Source organism: Hypanus sabinus, chromosome 18 (assembly GCF_030144855.1).
Source record: "Hypanus sabinus isolate sHypSab1 chromosome 18, sHypSab1.hap1, whole genome shotgun sequence".
Classification (NCBI taxonomy): Eukaryota; Metazoa; Chordata; class Chondrichthyes; order Myliobatiformes; family Dasyatidae; genus Hypanus; species Hypanus sabinus.
The window spans coordinates 66,627,021-66,652,082 of record NC_082723.1 but is presented as its reverse complement, the minus strand read 5'-3'; positions in this window follow the sequence as shown (position 1 = coordinate 66,652,082).

Sequence of the window (25,062 nt, the reverse complement as noted above, 5' to 3'; positions counted from 1 at the left end):
ACTTGGTTGTGCTTTTTGACTGTCTGGCACATTCTCTCAACATGACCTTGTCTGTGATGTGTCCTGCAAACTTTTTCCTTGAACCAACAGTCATTTGCATCTTGGGAGGATTTGCCACATCGATAACATCTTTGGCTTGTTTCACCATTCACATACATTTTGTATATTCACATTCTATACTCTTTTTCTGTAGATCTGCTGCAGCCTCTTCTGTTGTCTCTAACAGTATTGCAATGTTCAATGCCCATTGTAAGGTTAGGTCTCTTTCTGACAGTAGCCTCTTCCGCGTGCCTTCACTATACATGTCCCTTAATGCATCAGAAAGACCATCTCTGAAGTCACAGGACTGGGAAAGTTTGCACAGTTCTGCAATGTATTGAGAAATGCTTTCATCCTTTCACTGATTTATTTTGTCAAATCTAAATCTCAGCTATTGCCAGCGGATTAGAGCTCAAGTGATTTTGTAAAATTGTAACAATTTTGTCAAACATCTTGTCTGCTGGCTTTTTAGGTGTGTAAGAGACTATACATCCTGGGACCCATTAAGCTAAGAAATTTGGGGGCATATTTTGGTTCTTCTACACTGTTTGCGCTGCAATAGAATTCCACCCTCTGAATATACGAGCATTCATTAGCACGATCAAATTCATCAGCTTCCCTGCCATCGCTCTGTTATTTTCACTTTAACTTTGCTAGTTGTATCCTTCACTGTGTACTATGCAGTTACTCACACGTACCTTTGTTAGCAGCCTTGACAGCTTTCGTACTGCTTCATCCCATAGATGTCGGTGCCATTAGTGATATTCTCTGACATTCAGGTACATACTCATCGCCAACGTTGTGCCTGTGCCACTACATATCAATAAAAATAATGGATGCAGGAGATAGGCTTTAACTGATGTATTCTTTTTGCAGAGAGAGAGAGAGCAATGCATTTGCATAGACAACAGATCAATATGTAGTGCTAAGGGGGGAGTCATTGCTCTAAAGGAAATAGATCCTTACATTACACCCCCACCATAGGAAACATCCTCTCCACATTCACTCTATCGCGGCCTTTCACCATTCGATTGCTAAAACAGCCATAAGCAACAAGCCTTATGCCTCAGTTTTGATTTCTGAAGAATCTTTGGGTCACGAAAACATTGGGATCTAACAGTAGGCATCATTTATCAGCTACAATCATCTCTCCTCCCTGATATCAAAGATTTGACTTCCTGAATACTTTTGGGTGTATCTTATGAATTTGAGTTTGCTGTTCATGAAAATCACAAATGAAAATCATCGACAAAACATTTTTAGCTTAGTTGGACTCCTGCAAAGCATCAGCTCTGTTATGTAATTAAATGTATTATTGTCAATAAAAGATAATTTCTTGTTTCTCCAAATTCCTATGTGATATAAGTAGTCTGAAATTATATTTGTGTTCAGCTTCAGGTATCATAAACAACAAAGAAAATCCTGAGGAAGCAACACTTTTGAAAAAAATTGTAGTCCAGTGTTCATTCGTCATAAGTTGTTCTAACCTCTGCTCAAACTTCTAACAACTGATCCTGGCTTAGACACCTCCCCACCTGCCTCAATCACAACCCCTACAGTTGGGGGAGAGTGTGCAGAAACGAGCAATCATTTCAGACTGGACAGATTAGGAGACTGGTCAAGGAAACGGCAGATGCAGGAAGTATACGGTCATGCATTTTCATAGAAGGAATAAAAGCATAGACTGGTTGCTAAATGGAGAGAAAAATCAAAAATCAGAGGTGCAAAGGGACTTGGGAGTCCTTGTGCAGGATTCCCTAAAGGTTAACTTGCAGGATGAGCAGACAAATGGAATGTTAGCATTCAATTCCAGAGGACTAGAATATGAAAGCAAGGGCCTGTTTGTAATGCTGAGGCTTTATAAGGCTCTGGTGACGTGAGCAGTTTTGGACCCCTTATCTAAGAAAGGATGTCCTGACATTGGAGAGGGTTCAAAGCAGGTCCATGAGAATAATCCTGCGAATGAAAGGGCTAACGGACTGTATGAGGAGCATTTGATGGTTCTCGCTGAAGTTTAGAAGAGTGAAGGGGGGATCTCATTGAAACCTATCAAATATTGAAAACCTGGAGAGGGCGGATGTGGGGTGGATGGTTCCTATCTTGAGGGAGTCTAGGACCAGAGGACACAGCCTCAGAGTAGAGGGACGTCCATTTAGAACAGAGATGAGGAGAAATTTCTTCAGCCAGTGGATGGTGAATCTGTGGAATTCACTGCCTTCAACAACTGTGGAGGTCAGGGCATTGGGTATATTTAAACTGAAGGTTGATAAGTTCTTGATTAGTCAGGATGTCAAAGGTTACAGGGAGAAGGCAGGAGAATGGGGTTAAGAGGGATAGTAAATGAGTCATGATGGGCTGAATGGCCTAATTCTGCTCCTATGTATTATAGCACAGCTGTACAGACCAGTACACCAGTGTGTATGTACAGATATTTCCAGTCTGGCTACATCACTGCCCGGTATGATGCGAGGGCACTGCACAGGGGCAAAATAAACTGTGGAGAGTTGTAAACTCAGTCAGCTCCATCATGGGCACCAGCCTCTGTCGTATTCAGGACATCTTCAAGCAGCGATGCCTCAAAATGGCGGCATCCATCATTATGGATCCCATCACATGCCCTTTTCTCATTGCTACCATCAGGGAGGAGGGTCGGAAGCCTGAAGACACACACTCAATGATTCAGCAACAGCTTCTTCCCCTCTGCCATCAGGGAGGAGGTACAGGAGCCTGAAGACACACACTCAGTGATTCAGGAACAGCTTCTTCCCCTCTGCCATCAGGGAGGAGGTACAGGAGCCTGAAGACACACTCTCAGCAATTCAGGAACAGCCTCTTCCCCTCTGCCATCAGGGAGGAGGTACAGGAGCCTGAAGACACACACTCAATGATTCAGCAACAGCTTCTTCCCCTCTGCCATCAGGGAGGAGGTACAGGAGCCTGAAGACACACACTCAGCGCTTCAGGAACAGCTTCTTCCCCTCTGCCATCCGATTTCTAAATGGACATTGAACCCGTGAACACTACCTCACTACTTTTTTTAATTTCTATTTAGACAATAGACAATCGGTGCAGAAGTAGACCATTCGGCCCCTCGAGTCTGCACCGCCATTCTGAGATCATGGCTGATCATTCACTATCAATACCCAGTCCCTGCCTTGTCCCCATATCCCTTGATTCCCCTATCCATCAGATATCTATCCAGCTCCTTCTTGAAAGCATCCAGAGAATTGGCCTCCACCGTCTTCCGAGGCAGTGCATTCCACACCTCCACAACTCTCTGGGAGAAGAAGCTCTTCCTCAACTCTGTTTTAAATAACTGACCTCTTATTCTCAATCCATGCCCTCTGGTACTGGACTCTCCCAACATCTGGAACATATTTCCTGCCTCAATCCTATCAAATCCTATAATTATCTTAAACGTTTCAATCAGATCCCCTCTCAATCTCCTCAATTCCAGCGTGTACAAGCCCAATCTCTCCAATCTCTCTGCGTAAGACAGCCCTGCCATCCCAGGAATCAACCTAGTGAATCTACGCTGCACTTCCTCAATTGCCAGAATGTCCTTCCTTAAACCTGGAGACCAAAACTGTACACAATATTCCAGGTGTGGTCTCACCAGGGCCCTGTACAAATGCAAAAGAACATCCTTGCTCTTGTATTCAATTCCCCTTGTAACAAAGGCCAACATTCCATTTGCCCTCTTCACTGCCTGTTGCACTTGCTCATTCACCTTCATTGACTGGTGAACTAGGACTCCTAGGTCTCTTTGCATTTCTCCCTTACCTAACTCGACACCGTTCAGACAATACTCTGCCCTCTTGTTCCAGCTTCCAAAGTGGATAACTTCACATTTATTCACATTGAATGACATCTGCCAAGTATCTGCCCACTCACTCAGCCTATCCAAGTCTCCCTGTATTCTCCTAACGTCCTCTTCGCATGTCACACTGCCACCCAGTTTAGTATCGTCAGCAAACTTGCTGATATAGTTTTCAATGCCCTCATCTAAATCATTGACATAAATCGTAAAGAGCTGTGGTCCCAATACAGAGCCCTGTGGTACCCCACTAGTCACCTCCAGCCAGTCTGAGAAACACCCATTCACTGCCATCCTTTGCTTTCTATGTGCCAACCAGTTTTCTATCCATGTTGAAACCCTGCCCCCAATGCCATGAGCTCTGATTTTACTCACCAATCTCCTATGTGGCACCTTATCGAATGCCTTCTGAAAATCTAGGTACACAACATCTACTGGCTTACCCTCGTCTAACATCCTTGTTACACCCTCAAAAAACTCCAACAGATTAGTCAAGCGTGATTTGCCCTTGGTAAATCCATGCTGGCTCGGCCTAATCCTATTTCTGCCATCTAGATGTGCCACTATTTCGTCCTTAATAATGGACTCAAGCATCTTCCCCACGATTGACGTTAGGCTAACAGGGCGATAGTTCTCCGTTTTCTCCTTCCCTCCCTTCTTGAAAAGTGGGACAACATTAGCCACTCTCCAATCTTCAGGAACTGATCCTGAATCTAAGGAACATTGGAAAATGATTACCAATGCATCCGCAATTTCCTGAGCCACCTCTTTTAGAACCCTCGGATGCAGACCATCTGGACCTGGGGATTTATTAGCCTTCAGTCCTACCAGTCTACTCATCACAGTTTCTTTCCTAATGTCAATCTGTCTCAATTCCTCTGATATCTTATGACCCTGGCCCATCCATACATCTGGGAGATTGCTTGTGTCCTCCCTGGTGAAGACAGATCTAAAGTATGCATTAAAGTAATTAAAGTAAAAAATACATTAAAGTATTTATTTGCACAACTTATTTAATTTAACTATTTTATATATATTTGCTGTAATTCACAGTTTTTTCTCTATTATTATGTGTTTCACTGTACTGCTGCCACGAAGTTAACAAGTTTCATGACATTTGCTGTTTATTCTGATTCTGATAATAAATGTTCATTATTTAGCGATTCAGTGTGGAATCGGCCCTTCCGACATTTTCGCCACCCCAGCAAACCTCATAAAACCCGATTAATCCTAACCTAATCACGGGGCAAGTTACAATGACTAATTAACCTCCTAACCGGTACATCTCTGGACTGTAGGAGGAAACCAGAGCACCTGGGAATGAACCGATAAATTCCACAGGGATGTGTAGGTTCCTAACAGACAGCACTGGAATTGAAATCCAAACTCCGGAATGTCCCACTTTGCCCTAACTGCTATGCTACCATGGTGCCCACATGGCTACTGAGGCTACGTCCAGATAAATCCGTAACTGAAGCTTTTCCTCTTCATTTTGACCCTCCGTCCACACTGAAACGGCGTTTTCCTCCCCCGAAAATGGAGCTTTTCTAAAACGCCCTCCAGAGTGTGTAAATTTGAAAACACCGATTGGGCAGAGTAGTGTGGATGGGGTAACCGGGCATTTCTAGAAACGCTGTCATGACGTGCAGGAACAGATTGCAGTGTTTCATTGTTTTCCTGAACACAACCCCCCACACAATCTAACAATTTCAGAACAGACGGCAATGAGACTGAAGCCAGAAGAGTTAGAAATGTACTCACCAAATACTTTGACCCATAACTTACTGAATAAATAAGTATACTCACTTTGCCCTGTTTTCTGTCCTTGCTTGTATGAAGGTGGTTTACATATATATGCAAGTACTTCTCTGGTAATAGATGTGTAACAGCCCAATGTAACATTGTATGGAAATACAAGATAACACTGATGCAGACATGTTTTATACATTTAACAAGGGGCTTTATTAATGCAACAGAGTTAGTCAGTTTTTCAATGTTCGTCATCAGCCTGGTCAATCTGTCCGTGAACTCCCTGTTGGTTGCCTCCATACGCTCCAGTATTTGTTTTTTTTAGTTTTAACTCCTCCTACTTGAGAGCCAACAGCTGTCCATCATTTGGCAATTTCCTTTGAAGTTTTTCTAGTCTGTAACTGCACAAACGCTCACTTTCACAGCGAGATTCGACACCAGACATGTCGCTTGTTTTCCGTAGATGTGTCCTGTGCATGCCCAGTAGGAGGAGATTCGGCCAAATACCCATTTTAATGTGGACGGAGGTATTTTCAAAAACGCTTGGTGTGGACGCCTATTGATTTTACGCAAAACTGGCATTTTCAAAATTATCCAGTCTAGTGTGGAGGTAGCCTGCGCATATATCCATGGCCTTCAGCTGCTGTAGCCCATCCACTTCAAAGTTCGATGTGTTGTGCAATCAGGGACACTCTTCTGCACACCACTGTTGTAATGTGTGGTTATTTGGATTACTGTGAACCAGCCTGGCTGTTCTCCTCTTCTCAGAGACAGCGAAGCGCCAGACTGCTCCATTGATCTTCAACACAGGCTCCAACAGAACCAGAAACAGAAAATAGAAAGAAGGAGTTAGTGGAAGGTTTCGCCCAAGGTAGCGGTGTTCACTGGAGCAATCTTGATCAAATCATATGCGCTATTGAATCTAACTCAATGGAAGTACTGGAAAGTTCATCATCTTGGTTATCAAACCACCCAAGGGCCAGACAGAACTCATGCCAACACAGAACATGGAACGTAGGCCATAGACCAGCCAGCGATCTGGGTGATGACGTGGTTAACTGGATCAGCAAATTTGTGGATGACACCAGGATCAGGAGTGCAGTGGACAGTGAGGAAGACAATCATGGTTTACAGTGGGATCTGGACCAGCTGGACAGAATGGGCTGAACAATGGCAGATGAAATTTAATGCAGACAAATGTGAGGTGTTGTACTTCAGTAGGACCAACCAGGGTAGGTCTCGCACAGTGACCGGCAGGGCATTGAGGAGTGTGGTAGAACAAAGGGATCTGGGAATACAGGTCCATAATTCATTGAAAGGGGTGGCACAATACGGCCGTAAAGAAAGCATTTGGCACCTTGTCCTTCATAAATCAAAGTATTGAGTACAGGAGGTGGGATGTTTAATTGAAGTTGTATAAGACATTGGTGAGGCCTAATTTGGATTATTGTGTGCAGTTTTGGTTAAATACCTCCAGGAAAGATGTAAATAATGGTGAAATAGTACAGAGAAAATTTATAAGGATGTTCAAGCAACACATGCAAAATGCTGGTGGAACGCAGCAGGCCAGGCAGCATCTATAGGGAGAAGCACTGTCAATGTTTCAGGCCGAGACCCTTCGTCAGGACTAACGGAAAGGAAAGATAGAAAGAGATTTGAAAGTAGGAGGGGGGGAATGCGAAATGATAGGAGAAGACTGGAGGGTTTGGGTGAAGCTGAGAGCCAGAAAGGTGATTGGTAAAAGGGATACAGAGCTGGAGAAGGGAAAGGATCATGGGACGGGAGGCTCGGGAGAAAGAAAGGGGGAAGGGAGCACCAGAGGGAGATGGAGAACAGGCAGAGTGATGGGCAGAGAGAGAGAAAAAAAAGGAGGGGGGAGAAAAGCTAAATATATCAGGGATGGGGTAAGGAGGGGAGGAGGGGCATTAACGGAAGTTAGAGAAGTCAATGTTCATGCCATCAGGTTGGAGGCTACCCAGCCGGTATATAAGATGTTGTTCCTCCAACCTGTGTGTGGCTTCATCTTGACAATAGAGGAGGCCACGGATAGACATATCAGAATGGGAATGGGACGTGGAATTGAAATGAGTGGCCACTGGGAGATCCTGCTTTCGCTGGCGGACCGAGCGTAGGTGTTCAGCGAAACGGTCTCCCAGTCTGCATCAGGTCTCACCAATATATAAAAGGCCACACTGGGAGCACCGGACGCAGTATACCACACCAGCCGACTCACAGGTGAAGTGTCGCCTCACCTGGAAGGACTGTCTGGGCCCTGAATGGTGGTGAGGGAGGAAGTGTAAGGGCAGGTGTAGCACTTGTTCCGTTTACAAGGATAAGTGCCAGGAGGGAGATTGGTGGGAAGAGCTGGGGGGGACAAGTGGACAAGGGAGTCGCGTAGGGAGCGATCCCTGCGGAAAGCAGAAAGGGGGGGGGGGAGGGAAAGATGTGCTGGGTAGTGGGATCCCGTTGAAGGTTGCAGAAGTTACGTATAATTCTCTGTAACTTCCGCAACCTCCAACGGTAGTGCAGTCGTGTTCAGGCATACATGAACCATTCAGAAATCAGATGGCAGGGGGGAAGAAACTGTTCCTTAATCACTGAGTGTGAGTCTTTGGACTCCTGTACCTCCTCCCTGATGGTTGCAATGACCTGGGTGATGGGGGTCATTGTGAAGGATGCCACCTTCATGTATTACAATAGACTGCTGACACACAACAACAAATTTCACAACACACGTCAGTGATATTAAACCTGCTTCTGAATCCAAAGTCTACATTGTTTGTGTTTAGTAAGTGAATACTTATTGCGACATCGTGCTGCACCGTTAGTGCATTAATCGAGGTTCTGAAAGGAAAGCACCCCTGGGTCGCTTTAGAAAATTCCTCCTGGTTGTTCTCTACTTGAGAACAACCAGGTCTTTGGCTGATGGTCTCATTGACCAAACAAATCCTCCACCTAATTTGCCTTTTTGGAGATTACCAGGAGAAATTGAAGAATTTCCTGGATGTATTCTGTTGCATTTAGAAGTCCAGGAGGGGAACTGATGGGGCAGTGATACGACACCTGTTGGTCATGGCATCTGGGGAGGGGGTCCAGGTGTCACACTATGGGATCGTAAGAAGATAAGAAGTCACTTCAGGAGTAGACAACCATTTCCTGCAGCCTGCTCAACCCTATGAGGACATGGTCGATCTGATCTCAGTTCCACCTTCCCGACCAATCCTCATACTCTTTGACAGCCCCTCGTACCAAGAGTCAATGCCTTTTTCCCAGGGGTGAAGCTGGTGGAACGTCTCTGGAATCCCTCTTGAAATGAGGGAGGGCAGGAGACTAGCTCTGCTCTCTCCAATGCCCTGTGCAGATGCAGGGAGATAAAGATAAAGATTAAGGTCAGCTTTATTTGTCACATGTAGAAAATCAAAACGTACAGTGAAATGCTTTGTTTGCGTCAATGGCCAACATGGTCTGAGGATGCGCTGGGGGATGCCTGCAAGTGACGCATGCTTCTAGCACCAGCATAACATGTCCACAACCCACTAACCTCTACATCTTCGAAGTTCAAAGTTCAAGGTTCAGAACTAAATTTATTATCAAAGTGCGTATACTGTGTGTCAACATATACAGGCCTGAGATGCATTTACTTGCAGGCATTCACAGTAAATACAAAGAAATACACTGGACTCAATGAAACACAATGCACACCAACAATGACAAACAACCAGTGTGCAAAAGAATTGTGCAAATACAAGAAAACTACTACTAATAATAAATAAGTAATAAATAATATTAAGATCATGAGATGCAGATTCATTGATAGTGGATTCATAAGTTGTGGAATCAGTTGAGGTGAGTGAAGTTATCCACACTGGTTCAGGAGCCTGATGGTTGAGGGGTAATAACTGTTCCTGAACCTGGTGGTGTGGGACCCTAGGCTCAGTTCAGAGTTGAGGTGAGTGAAGTTATCCTCACTGGTTCAGGAGCCTGATGTTTGAGGGTAATAACTGTTCCTGAACCTGGTGGTGTGGGTTCCTAGGCTCAGTTCAGAGTTGAGGTGAGTGAAGTTATCCACACTGGTTCAGGAGTCTGATGTTTGAGGGTAATAACTGTTCCTGAACCTGATGGTGTGGGACCCTGGGCTCAGTTCAGAGTTGAGGTGAGTGGAGTTATCCACACTGGTTCAGGAGCCTGATGGTTGAGGGGTAATAATTGTTCCTGAACCTGGTGGTGTGGGACCCTAGGCTCAGTTCAGAGTTGAAGGTTGTATACTGTACACATACTTTGATAATAAATGTACTTTAAACTTTGGATTGTTAGAGGAGATTAAAAAGACAGTAAATGAAATATAACAGCAGACATTTAAGTAAATACTGTATTTCAGAATTCTCAACAAGGCCAAATTCCTTTGGGATGCAGGGCCTCTACAAGAGTATTAAACCATCCGAGGTTACCAAGGAACTTACAGATAGTATTAGGTTGCTAGAAAACTCGAAGATTAGCAGCAGGCCAGAGATTGAAGGAACTTTCAGACCTAGCCATGGATGACTCAAAATATGAACAAAATGTAAAAGGAGGCATAGTGCTTTCTCAAAGCCGGGTGATATTTGCTTTCAGGCTTGTGTGTCTGAGGTTTCATGCTTAAGTGCCCAACAATAATCAGCCTCCAAGGTCCAAGAGGAGGGTTGCAGAATAGAAAGACCTCGGACTCCAAGAGCACGGCTCCCCAAAAGTGACTTCACGGATAGACAGGGTGGTGAAAAAGGCTTTTGGCATGCTGGCCTTCATCAGCCAGGGCACTGAATATGTGAGTTCAAATGTTAGTTTACTCTTGTACAAGATATTGCTGAGGCCATATTTAGAATTATAGTATTCATTGTCGGTCACGCCTGCTATAGGAAGGATGTAACTAAAGGTCATGGGTTAAGGGTGAAAGGTGAAAAGATTAAGAGGTACACGAGGGTCAGTCAGAGGGTGGTGAGAGTGTGGAACGAGCTGCCAGCGCAAGTGACGGATGTGAGCTCAATTTCAATGTTTAAGGGAAGTTGGATAGGTGTTGTAGCTATGAACGATGTCACTGGAGAGATACTGAGTCTGGTGGATATTCAGCAAAACTGACAACTGGCCTCATATTGAGACACTTTTGTAAGAAGAGGCCCAATATTACATGGCATTTTATATGCGAAAGAAGAAAGGTACAGTGGTGTTAAAAGGTTTGTGAACCCTGTAGAATTTTCTCTGCTTCTGTACAGGTATGACCTAAAATTGATTCCATTATGGTTATTATTCTATTATAGATTTATTGAGTGTGTTGATGAAAAAATGAATCTCAGGGTTGTAGGTGACAATATATGTACTTTGATAATAAATTTGAGCTCTGTAAAAATGAGAATGAGAGTAATTTCTCAGAGAGAATATAGTCAACGTGGCCTTGTCAGGGCTGAGATCTTGAATAATCAAGTTGATAGAATTACTTAATAGAGAGCAGCGTGGATGTTCAAAGAGGCCTTTTGATAGGTTTCTACGTGGGAAACTGTTCGAAAGGTCAGGGTCCATGGGATCCAAAGCAAATTGTCAGACTGGATTCAAATTTGCCTTGGTAAGAGACATTGTGAAGCTCCGCTTTTGGTGGATGGAGCGGCGGTATTTGCCAAAGCAGACCCCCGGTTAGTACAGGTTGAGGTGCTGAGTATGGCTGTGTGAAGTTCTGTTTAACTGCCTGCAGGAAAGGTGTCAACGAGATTGCAAAGGCACAGAGAACATTTACAAGGACGTTGCCAGGACCTGAGGCCCCGACCTATAGGGAAAGGTGGAATAGGTTAGGACTTTATTCACTAGAACATAAAAGATTGCAGGGAGATTTGATCGAGGTATACAAAATTATGAGGGGTATAAATATGGTAAATGCATGCAGGTTTTTTTTTCTCTCTGAGGCCAAGTGAGACTTGAACTAGAGGTCAAGGTTAAGGTTGAAAGGTGAAATGTTTAAGGGGAACATGAGGGGGAACTCAGAGAGTGTGGAATGAGCTGCAGATGACTGTTTGATTTCAGCATTTTGGAGAATGACTCCACATGAATGGGCAGGGTATGGAGGGTAATGATCTGGGTGCAGGTCGATGGAATTGGCCAAATAACAGTTTGGCGTGGACTATAACGAGCTGTAAAGGAGAGGCTGGAGAAACTTGGACTGATTCCCTGCAGGATCAAAGGTTGAGGGTAGATCTCATTGGTTACCCTAATATAAACATTGGTGGGGTGGGGATATGTCTGTACCTTACATAAATACTAACCCTCAGAGTTCACTTCAATAACTTGCCCCTGCCATGGCATATGTAAAAAACAAGAAATTCTGCAGACGCTGGAAATCCAACGCGAGACCCACAAATCCCTGTATTACACTGGGAGGAACTGGGAATTGTGGGAAATTGAGGTAGGTGGGTGTTACAATTTGTTTCCATCAGTCCAGGGGATGTGCCTTTTGCAAAGGAATGGGAGGGAAGGTGTGTGGTTGGCGAGACTGGGGTTTGGGCATAAGGGTTTTCACTCCATTTTGGCACTTTTTGGTAAAGTGGGAATGAGTGGCGTGATCTCTGAAAGGTTCTGGAGACAGTAGAACATGTGATCATGGTGTGCCATGGGTTTCAGACTTGAAACTCTCCCTCACCAAAAAGTGCTGTTGAAGGTACATTTCCAACGTACAGTATTTGCAGGATTAATGGACTTCAGTAAGTCAGGAGACGAGGGCCACAGGAACATGGAGTTCATACTGGTAACTGGTTTCTGTTCACGTGTACTGAGATAAGGTGAAACGTTTCGGTCGGCGTCCCTCCCAGGCAGATCATTCTGCACGTCAGTACATCGAGGACGTTTACCGAGAAAGTGCAGGACAGGTTATCTGTCCTCTGTACCTCGACCTATTTGGCATGGGTGACCCTACCAAGAGCCAAAATATAAAGCCCTGACTCCCATCAGCAGATCTCCCCAAGTCATTGAGACACACAAGCCTCCAAACTACGACAGGGCCATGGTCTCCTTGGAGGAGTAAGTGAGGAAGGAGCCAAGTTAACGTAGAGCAGATTTTCCAAACGGAAAAAGAGTCTCGGCCCAAAACATCCTCTGTTTATTCCTCTCCATAGACACTGCCTGACTTGCTGAGCTCCTCCAGCTTTTTGTGTATATTGCTCGAGATTTCCAGCATCTGCAGAATCTGTTGTGTTTAAGGTTTTCCAAACTATCAGGTGATGTTCTGCTACTGATATTGGAAATGGTTAATTATCGTCACATATACAGAGGTACAGTGAAAAGCTTGTCTTGCACGCTGTTCATGCATATCAGATCATTACACAGTGCACTGAGGTAGAACAGGGTAAAACAGCAGCAGAATACAGAATAAAGTGTAACAGCTACAAAGAAAGAGCAGTGCAGGAAGACAGTAAGGTGCAAGATTTGGGTAGCAGATTGGAGATACGTCTCTACCAAAGGAGGTGTAAGGTGCTCCTTCCCTCCGCTACCCTACAGATCACCCTCGGGCAAGATGTAGCCCCTGCTTAGCCCCCCTCCCCGATCAGGATCACATGAACCCATGGGAGCAGGTTGTGGACAGTCGTATGAGCAGCCGGTGCAGATCACAAGTCCTGGTTATGTGACCACTGACACCAGGCAGACAATCTCTGAAGAGTATTGATAGTGGCTGGGGTCACCCGTCTGGTAAAGACACTGCCCAGAAGAAGGCAATGGAGAAACACTTCTGTAGAAACAACTGCCAAGGACAATCATGGTCATGGAAAGACCACGATCTCCCACGTCAATACAACACGGCACGTGATGATGATGTCAATACAACACAACACGTGATGATGATGATCAATCTAACCCTTCCTTTCTACACAGTGCCCAATTTCTATCATCCATGTTCCTATCTAAGAGTCTCTTAGATGCCCCTCGTGTATCTTCTTCTCCCACCACCCCTGCAGGGCATTTCACACACCCACCATTCTGTATAAAAAAAACACTACCCCTAACATCCCCTACACTTTCGTCCTATCAACTTAAAATGGTGCCCCCTTGTACTAGCCACTTCTGCCCTGGGAAAAAGTCTCTGGCTGCCCACTTGGCCTCCGGCTCCTATCACCCTGTACATCTCTGTCAAGATTATTCCAACAGTGATGTGGATTTTTTCCCAACAGGATGTTCTGAAGTCTTCATTTCATCATTCTTTTCTCTCCTGAGCTTCTTCTGAGTATGAGCAATGTGTAATCTATCTCGTGTAATGACAGTTTGTGACTGCCCTTCGGATAAAGGTTAAGAGATACCTGCCTGTCAGTTTTCTGTTATTTATGCCCCAGCATTGGGGTGTCCAGGGAGGGGCAGCACCTCCGGTGAAGGGGCTTGTCGTGTCCACTCACTCACCTTTGGTCCCCACCGCACAGTCTGCTCTCACCCGTGGCTCCAAGTAGCTTTTGCGTGTGGACAGCGGCCACACCCCGGCACACCGCTTTGACTGGCACGCTAAACCAGGAGAGGGTAGCCCATGGGACACGGCTGAGACAAAGAGTGAGATCCAATGGCCAGGAAAGCGGTTCTGCAACGCTCCATGGAGATCGAAGGGCAACGGCTTTAAAAACTCTCCCGCACGGCTCTCCTGTCATCTTTGGATGGGATAGACCGCCACCGTGTGCGAGGGGGCCCCAGTCCCACCGTATGCGAGGGGGCCCCAGTCCCACCATGTGCGAGGGGGCCACAGTTCCACCAACCGCAGGGTTACTTAATCGCCAACGTTTTCAATGTTTGGTGCAGCTGACCTGTGACAAAACCTCACCATGTCTCTGCGTACGCAGATATCACATGCAGCAGCTCCAATAAATAAACACACACTCCACTGTGGGAAAAAATTGTAGGCACATAGGCTGATGCAGTCAGGCCATAAAACACGGAAACTGAGTTAGGCCTTTCACCCCATCGAGTTTTTACAGGCAGAGGTGGGAACTGAACCGAGGTTGCTGGTGCTGTAATATCATTGTGCTACAACACCATCCCCTAATCTCTTCATAGATCCTAAAGCCTCTTTTTCCAGTGTACCCTGTGCTAGCTTCTAACACAACACTTACCTCTACCCCAGCACCATTCTCTCCAATCTACCCCAGCACCAGCCACCCTAGACCATTCTCTCCAATCTACCCCAGCACCAGCCACCCGAGACAGAGGGGAAGAAGCTGTTCCTGAATCGCTGAGTGTGTGTCTTCAGGCTCCTGTACCTCCTCCCTGATGGCAGAGGGGAAGAAGCTGTTCCTGAATCGCTGAGTGTGTGTCTTCAGGCTCCTGTACCTCCTCCCTGATGGCGGAGGGGAAGAAGCTGTTCCTGAATCGCTGAGTGTGTGTCTTCAGGCTCCTGTACCTCCTCCCTGATGGCGGAGGGGAAGAAGCTGTTCCTGAATCGCTGAGTGTGTGTCTTCAGGCTCCTGTACCTCCTCCCTGATGGCAGAGGGGAAGAAGCTGTTCCTGAATCGCTGAGTGTGTGTCTTCAGGCTCCTGTACCTCCTCCCTGATGGCAGAGGGGAAGAAGCTGTTCCTGAATCACTGAATGTGTGTCTTCAGGCTCCTGTCCCTCCTCCCTGATGTTGGCAATGAGAAGAGGGCATGTCCTGGGTGGTGGGTGTGATGAGGCATTGCTTCTTGAAGATGTCTTCAATAGTGGGGAAGAATGTATAGGGAGATGTCAGAGATTCCCACACACAGAGTGGAGGGTGTGTGGAATGATCTGCCAGGATAGTGGTAGAAACAGATACACTAGGGACTTTTAAGAGACTCGTAGATTGATGAAGTGGTGAAGAAGGATTATGGAATGCTTGCTTTCATTAGTCGAGGCACTAAGTTAAAAAATCAGGAGATTATGCTGCAACATTACAAAGCTCTGGTTAGACCACATTGGAGTACAAACTGTTGTGGTTGCCCACTACATGAAGGATATTGAGGCTCTAGAGAGGGTGCAGAAGAGGTTTAGAGGGCGTGTGCTATCATGAGAGACTGGATAAACTTGTTTTCTCTGGAGTGCCGGAGACTGAGTGGAGATCTGATCGAGGTTTATAAGATGATGAGAGGCATAGATAGCATGGACAGGGAGTATCAGTTTCCCAGGGGTGAAATGTCTAATACCAGAGGGCATGCATTGAAGGGGAGAGGGGGTAGGTTCAAGGGGGACGTCAGGGGTAAGTTATTTACTCAGAGAGTGGTGGATGCCTGGTGTGGTGGTGGAGGCAAATACATTGGAGGCTTTTAAGAGGCGTTTGGATAGGCACACGGATGTGAGGAAGGAGGGGGAATAGGGACATGGTGTAGGTAGAAGGGATTAGTATTCAGGTATTTTCGATCTGCTTTTTAGCTGGCTGAAGGGCCAGTTCCTTGCTGTATTTTTCGATGTTCTATTGGCACACGGATGATAGAAAAATGGAGAGCTATGTGGAAGAGAAGGATCAGATCAGAGGTTCCCAACCATTTCTATGCCATGGGCAAGGGGTCCGTGGACCCAGGTTGCAAACAGCTGGATTAGGTAGATCTTAGGGGTCGGTGCGACATTGTAGGCCGAGAGGCCTGTACTGTACCGTACTGTGCTGGTTTTAAGATTACTAAATAAAAGAACCAAGTTTATAAACATTAAGTGAGTGGCATTTTTTATCGTCTGAATGTCTCCTCAGAGCAGAATCCAAGCTCACGGTAAACACAAGTCCTTAAAATGAACTGACCTATTTAAACTAGGACTTGTAAGATTTGCTGACATCAGGCTAGCCTTCCCTCTGAACAAGTGATGTGTAGTGAGCGAATATTCATCTGCATGGATAATTGCAAGCATTAGTCTCACTATGGCAACTATTGGTGGTGACATTGCCAGTGTGAGCAGGGCTTCCCGAATTCTTCAGGTTCACCCAGGGACAAACAGACTGTATGGTGTCTCTCCCATCCCCCGGACCCAAACACCGCCACACAAAGAAGGCTAAGTGCTGGAATGCAGGCAACGTGTGTGCACAGCAAGATCCCACAGGCCGGAGCAGACCAATAAACGGAGAAAGGGGAGACATGTCCAAAAGGTGTGTCACCCTCCTGCTTTTTCACAAAACTGTAGGTTTATTTACATAACCAGCACAGAGGGTACAGACATTCAGTATCTACAAGACAGTGAGTGCACTCAGATTAACATGTGATTACTGCTGTTTATTAAACAGTCAATGCCCCGGGGGTGGGGGGCACTGCTCCCTCTCCAAGGACTGCTGGGCATGAACGTATCCTCGGAAAAGGGGCAGGCAGTCATCCCGGGCAGCGCTTTCCACCTTCTGCCACGTAGACCCCTGAATGTCCAACTTGGCCAGGCCCAGGAGCAACCCCACCGGTAGATCCCCCGCCAACCCGCCCCCCTCCGTACTGGGGGCCCGTGTACGAGGATCGCGGGGCTGAAGTGCAACCAGAACCCGAGCAGCCCCTTCAGATACTCAAACAGGGGCTGCAACCTCTCACCCTCCGAATCAGCGTGGTACACTGACCCCTCCCGGACAGAGTGGACAGGTGGACGGGGTGTCAGTGAACCTGTTGTACGGTACAGCCCCGTGTAACCCCTTCCACCCCGGGCCCCTGCATAAAGAGATCTCCACTGGGGCCCTCCTCCACTGCCAATGGTAATGCGAATCGCCATGGTGAGTCCGGTCGGCAGACGGAGGCGAGGGAGTGAAAGGTGGGCAGGACCCGGACAAGAATCACTTTGGAGCGTCACGGAAGGACACGGTGGGCATCCCTGTGAGGGGGCTCACGTTACACGCGACCCTCTCCCGTGTGGTACCCCGAGGCCTGGGTCCCACCAGCATCCCGGACCTCCAGGTGGCGCTGCAGCCGGAACCCCTCCACGCCCCCGAGCCCCCTCGACACCCACCGTGGTAGGAAGAAGCCAGCCCCCCTCACAGATAGAGCACCGACCCCCCACGCGCGCAGGAACACCCGGTCCGGGTGAGACGAGATCCCAGACCCTCAGCACCTCTCGGTAAAAGCGAGGCCATTCCCTCAAAGCGGTGCAGCCGATGCTGTCGGCTGGAGGCCGCGTGGAGAAAGTGTGTCACCAGTACATGCATCTCGGGAGGGGGTGGGGGGGGGTCACTGTCTGGGTATCTGCAGGGTCCTGAGGCGGAAAGCCGCCAGTGGGTGACCACACACCCGCGATTGGCAGACTCAGGGACCCAGTGCCTCCTGTTGCCCCAGAAGAAGTCCACCACCCTCTTCTGGGCCCTGAATACAGACAGCACGGGCAGGGACTAACATTACCAGCCGGTACCACACCATGGAGGCTTAATGACCGGCCCCATTCCGCCAAATGAGATCGCACGAAGGAGGCCCAGCCAGCGCCCCAGCGGAGCAGCGGTGTTCGTCTCCAAACCCGGCCGGTTCGCCAGCCAGGCCTCCGCCGTCGAGCTCGGGTAGGCTCCCAAGAAGAGGAGGTACGGGGTGCTGCACGCAAAGGTCTAACCACTCAAGGAGGGAGCCCGCTGAGAGACAGAACGCTTTCCCCCGTTCACCTTTGTGGAGCCTCGCGTCCTCAGCTGCTCATCAGCATGGCTGACCGTGAGGAGGACGTCTTCGACGTAAACCAAAACAATGACTTCCATGTCTGGTTCGTGTACAGCCAGACCCAACAGTCACTTATGAAGGAGGCACGGGAGTGGCGCTACGGAAAGAGAGTACGATTACCCAACATGGGGCACACATGGGTGGCCTTCTTCGCCAGCTGTAACTCCCGAGTATGCTGCCTTCACGTATGACAGCGGTGCCAACATCTTGGCGCTGCAGCCCGCCATGACACAGAATACAAAAGCTGAATACCACCGCTGGGTACGACACAGAATTCAAAAGCTGAATTCCACCACTGGGCCAGGACACAGAATTCAAAAGCTGAATACCACCGCTGGGTCAAGACACAGAATTCAAAAGCTGAATACCACCGCTGGGTCAAGACACAGAATTCAAAAGCTGAATACCACCACTGGGTCACGACACAGAATTCAAAAGCTGAATACCACCACTGGGTCAGGATAGAGAATTCAAAAGCTGAATACCACCACTGGGTCAGGATAGAGAATTCAAAAGCTGAATACCACCGCTGGGTCAGGATAGAGAATTCAAAAGCTGAATTCCACCACTGGGTCAGGATAGAGAATTCAAAAGCTGAATTCCACCGCTGGGTCACGACACAGAATTCAAAAGCTGAATACCACCACTGGGTCAGGATAGAGAATTCAAAAGCTGAATACCACCACTGGGTCACGACACAGAATTCAAAAGCTGAATACCACCGCTGGGTCACGGCACAGAATTCAAAAGCTGAATACCACCACTGGGTCAGGATAGAGAATTCAAAAGCTGAATACCACCACTGGGTCAGGATAGAGAATTCAAAAGCTGAATACCACCACTGGGTCACGGCACAGAATTCAAAAGCTGAATACCACCGCTGGGTCAGGATAGAGAATTCAAAAGCTGAATACCACCACTGGGTCAGGATAGAGAATTCAAAAGCTGAATACCACCACTGGGTCAGGATAGAGAATTCAAAAGCTGAATACCACCACTGGGTCAGGATAGAGAATTCAAAAGCTGAATACCACCACTGGGCCACGACACAGAATTCAAAAGCTGAATACCACCACTGGGTCACGACACAGAATTCAAAAGCTGAATACCACCACTGGGCCAGGACACAGAATTCAAAAGCTGAATACCACCGCTGGGTAACGGCACAGAATTCAAAAGCTGAATACCACCACTGGGTCAGGATAGAGAATTCAAAAGCTGAATACCACCACTGGGCCACGACACAGAATTCAAAAGCTGAATACCACCACTGGGTCACGACACAGAATTCAAAAGCTGAATACCACCGCTGGGTAACGGCACAGAATTCAAAAGCTGAATACCACCGCTGGGTCAGGATAGAGAATTCAAAAGCTGAATACCACCACTGGGTCAGGATAGAGAATTCAAAAGCTGAATACCACCACTGGGTCAGGATAGAGAATTTAAAAGCTGAATACCACCACTGGGTCAGGATAGAGAATTCAAAAGCTGAATACCACCACTGGGTCAGGATAGAGAATTCAAAAGCTGAATACCACCGCTGGGTCACGACACAGAATTCAAAAGCTGAATTCCACCGCTGGGTCACGACACAGAATTCAAAAGCTGAATACCACCACTGGGTCACGACACAGAATTCAAAAGCTGAATACCACCGCTGGGTCAGGACACAGAATTCAAAAGCTGAATACCACCACTGGGTCACGACACAGAATTCAAAAGCTGAATACCACCACTGGGCCATGGCACATAATTTAAAAGCTGAATACCACCGCTGGGTCATAGCACATAATTTAAAAGCTGAATACCACCGCTGGGCCAGGACACAGAATTCAAAAGCTGAATTCCACCACTGGGTCAGGATAGAGAATTCAAAAGCTGAATACCACCACTGGGTCAGGATAGAGAATTCAAAAACTGAATACCACCACTGGGTGACGGCACAGAATTCAAAAGCTGAATACCACCGCTGGGTCAGGATAGAGAATTCAAAAGCTGAATACCACCACTGGGTGACGGCACAGAATTCAAAAGCTGAATACCACCACTGGGTCAGGATAGAGAATTCAAAAGCTGAATACCACCACTGGGTCAGGATAGAGAATTCAAAAACTGAATACCACCACTGGGTGACGGCACAGAATTCAAAAGCTGAATACCACCACTGGGTCAGGATAGAGAATTCAAAAGCTGAATACCACCACTGGGTCAGGATAGAGAATTCAAAAGCTGAATACCACCACTGGGTCAGGATAGAGAATTCAAAAGCTGAATACCACCACTGGGCCACGACACAGAATTCAAAAGCTGAATACCACCGCTGGGTAACGGCACAGAATTCAAAAGCTGAATACCACCACTGGGCCAGGACACAGAATTCAAAAGCTGAATACCACCGCTGGGTAACGGCACAGAATTCAAAAGCTGAATACCACCGCTGGGTCACGGCACATAATTCAAAAGCTAAATACCACCGCTGGGTCACGGCACATAATTCAAAAGCTGAATACCACCGCTGGGTCATGGCACAGAATTCAAAAGCTGAATACCACCGCTGGGTCACGACACAGAATTCAAAAGCTGAATACCACCGCTGGGTCACGGCACATAATTCAAAAGCTAAATACCACCGCTGGGTCACGGCACATAATTCAAAAGCTGAATACCACCGCTGGGTCATGGCACAGAATTCAAAAGCTGAATACCACCGCTGGGTCACGACACAGAATTCAAAAGCTGAATACCACCGCTGGGTCATGGCACAGAATTCAAAAGCTGAATACCACCGCTGGGCCAGGACACAGAATTCAAAAGCTGAATACCACCACTGGGTCAGGATAGAGAATTCAAAAGCTGAATACCACCACTGGGTCACGACACAGAATTCAAAAGCTGAATTCCACCGCTGGGTAACGGCACATAATTCAAAAGCTGAATACCACCACTGGGTCAGGATAGAGAATTCAAAAGCTGAATACCACCACTGGGTCACGACACAGAATTCAAAAGCTGAATACCACCGATGGGTCACGACACAGAATTCAAAAGCTGAATACCACCACTGGGCCATGGCACATAATTCAAAAGCTGAATACCACCGCTGGGTAACGGCACAGAATTCAAAAGCTGAATACCACCGCTGGGTCACGGCACAGAATTCAAAAGCTGAATACCACCGCTGGGTCACGACACAGAATTCAAAAGCTGAATACCACCGCTGGGTCATGGCACAGAATTCAAAAGCTGAATACCACCACTGGGTCACGACACAGAATTCAAAAGCTGAATACCACCACTGGGCCACGACACAGAATTCAAAAGCTGAATACCACCACTGGGCCACGACACAGAATTCAAAAGCTGAATACCACCACTGGGCCATGGCACAGAATTCAAAAGCTGAATACCACCACTGGGTCACGACACAGAATTCAAAAGCTGAATACCACCGATGGGTCACGACACAGAATTCAAAAGCTGAATACCACCACTGGGCCATGGCACATAATTCAAAAGCTGAATACCACCGCTGGGTAACGGCACAGAATTCAAAAGCTGAATACCACCGCTGGGTCACGGCACAGAATTCAAAAGCTGAATACCACCGCTGGGTCACGACACAGAATTCAAAAGCTGAATACCACCGCTGGGTCATGGCACAGAATTCAAAAGCTGAATACCACCACTGGGTCACGACACAGAATTCAAAAGCTGAATACCACCACTGGGCCACGACACAGAATTCAAAAGCTGAATACCACCACTGGGCCACGACACAGAATTCAAAAGCTGAATACCACCACTGGGCCATGGCACAGAATTCAAAAGCTGAATACCACCACTGGGTCACGACACAGAATTCAAAAGCTGAATACCACCGCTGGGTAACGGCACAGAATTCAAAAGCTGAATACCACCACTGGGCCAGGACACAGAATTCAAAAGCTGAATACCACCGCTGGGTCACGACACAGAATTCAAAAGCTGAATACCACCGCTGGGTCATGGCACAGAATTCAAAAGCTGAATACCACCGCTGGGTAACGGCACATAATTCAAAAGCTGAATACCACCACTGGGTCACGACACAGAATTCAAAAGCTGAATACCACCGCTGGGTCACGACACAGAATTCAAAAGCTGAATACCCCCGCTGGGTCACGACACAGAATTCAAAAGCTGAATACCACCACTGGGTCACGACACAGAATTCAAAAGCTGAATACCACCACTGGGTCACGACACAGAATTCAAAAGCTGAATACCCCCGCTGGGTCACGACACAGAATTCAAAAGCTGAATACCACCACTGGGTCACGACACAGAATTCAAAAGCTGAATACCACCACTGGGTCACGACACAGAATTCAAAAGCTGAATACCACCACTGGGTCACGACACAGAATTCAAAAGCTGAATACCACCGCTGGGTCACGGCACAGAATTCAAAAGCTGAATACCACCGCTGGGTCACGGCACAGAATTCAAAAGCTGAATACCACCGCTGGGTCACGACACAGAATTCAAAAGCTGAATACCACCACTGGGTCAGGATAGAGAATTTAAAAGCTGAATACCACCACTGGGCCAGGACAGAATTCAAAAGCTGAATACTACCGCTGGGCCAGGATAGAGAATTTAAAAGCTGAATACCACCACTGGGCCAGGACAGAATTCAAAAGCTGAATACCACCACTGGGTCAGGATAGAGAATTTAAAAGCTGAATACCACCACTGGGCCAGGACAGAATTCAAAAGCTGAATACCACCACTGGGTCAGGATAGAGAATTTAAAAGCTGAATACCACCGCTGGGTCAGGATAGAGAATTTAAAAGCTGAATACCACCGCTGGGTGACGGCACAGAATTCAAAAGCTGAATACCACCACTGGGCCAGGACACAGAATTCAAAAGCTGAATACCACCGCTGGGTGACGGCACAGAATTCAAAAGCTGAATACCACCACTGGGTCAGGATAGAGAATTTAAAAGCTGAATACCACCGCTGGGTCAGGATAGAGAATTTAAAAGCTGAATACCACCACTGGGCCAGGACAGAATTCAAAAGCTGAATACCACCACTGGGTCACGACACAGAATTCAAAAGCTGAATACCACCGCTGGGCCACGGCACAGAATTCAAAAGCTGAATACCACCGCTGGGTCACGACACAGAATTCAAAAGCTGAATACCACCACTGGGCCAGGACAGAATTCAAAAGCTGAATACCACCACTGGGTCAGGATAGAGAATTTAAAAGCTGAATACCACCACTGGGCCAGGACAGAATTCAAAAGCTGAATACCACCACTGGGTCAGGATAGAGAATTTAAAAGCTGAATACCACCGCTGGGTCAGGATAGAGAATTTAAAAGCTGAATACCACCGCTGGGTGACGGCACAGAATTCAAAAGCTGAATACCACCACTGGGCCAGGACACAGAATTCAAAAGCTGAATACCACCGCTGGGTGACGGCACAGAATTCAAAAGCTGAATACCACCACTGGGTCACGACACAGAATTCAAAAGCTGAATACCACCACTGGGTCAGGATAGAGAATTTAAAAGCTGAATACCACCGCTGGGCCAGGGCACAGAATTCAAAAGCTGAATACCACCGCTGGGTCACGACACAGAATTCAAAAGCTGAATACCACCGCTGGGCCATGGCACAGAATTCAAAAGCTGAACACCACCACTGGGTGACGGCACAGAATTCAAAAGCTGAATACCACCACTGGGCCAGGACACAGAATTCAAAAGCTGAACACCACCACTGGGTGAGGGCACAGAATTCAAAAGCTGAATACCTCCGCTGGGCCAGGGCACAGAATTCAAAAGCTGAATACCACCACTGGGTGACGGCACAGAATTCAAAAGCTGAATACCACCGCTGGGTCACGACACAGAATTCAAAAGCTGAATACCTCAGCTGGTCCATGGCACAGTCTACACCCAGCAGAACACTAGCAAACAGTTCCGAGATGGGACGGGCGAGAGGAGAGGAGAGGCGGGGGAATTCATGCAGGATAAAATCTCAGCACTGTCCACGTCATGGCGAAGGAAGGCATCTCCGCAGCCTTTGCTTCCACCTCTGAAGTCCTCTTCACCCAGTTGCCTTGGGCTAGGCACTCCAAACAGGGAGAGTTTTCCACTGCTACAGGCGGAATTAACCCGTCCCCACGCTCCTGGCAAAGTTCGACTCAAACTTTGACAATCCACCAACTGCACCCTCCGCTCAGCGCTGAGAGACACGGGCCGATCTGAATCCTTCCGGGAAAGGAGTCTGATTCAGTCCACCGCCAAGGTGATACTCCACACTCCCAATTCCTTCTGGCTGTCTGCAATACTCTTCTTTGGTGACTTTGCCGCTAATGTTCAGCTTTAGCAGAGAGAGTTCCCTCAGTGTGGTTTCATGTGACAATCCAGATTCAATCCTCAGAACCTGATCACTCAGTTGTGTGTGACTGTGGGCAGTGAGGGATGTCTGATGTTTACTGTCAACCCACAGCTGTATAGTACTGTGCAAAAAAAAAAAAAAAAAAAATATATATATATAGATAGCTAGAGTGCCTAAGGCTGTACTAATTTTATGTACTACTGCCCCAAAAGTAAAACAAATTTCACGATGTAAGTGAGTGATGATTCTGATATGGGTCTCTATTGTGGACTGAGAGTGGGAAGGGGACAGGGAGAAACATAGAAGCATAGAAAATAGGTGCAGGAGTAGGCCATTCGGCCCTTTGAGTCTGCACCGCCATTCAGTATGATCATGGCTGATCATCCAACTCAGAACCCTGTACCTGCTTTCTCTCCATACCCCCTGATCCCTTTAGCCACAAGGGCCATATCTA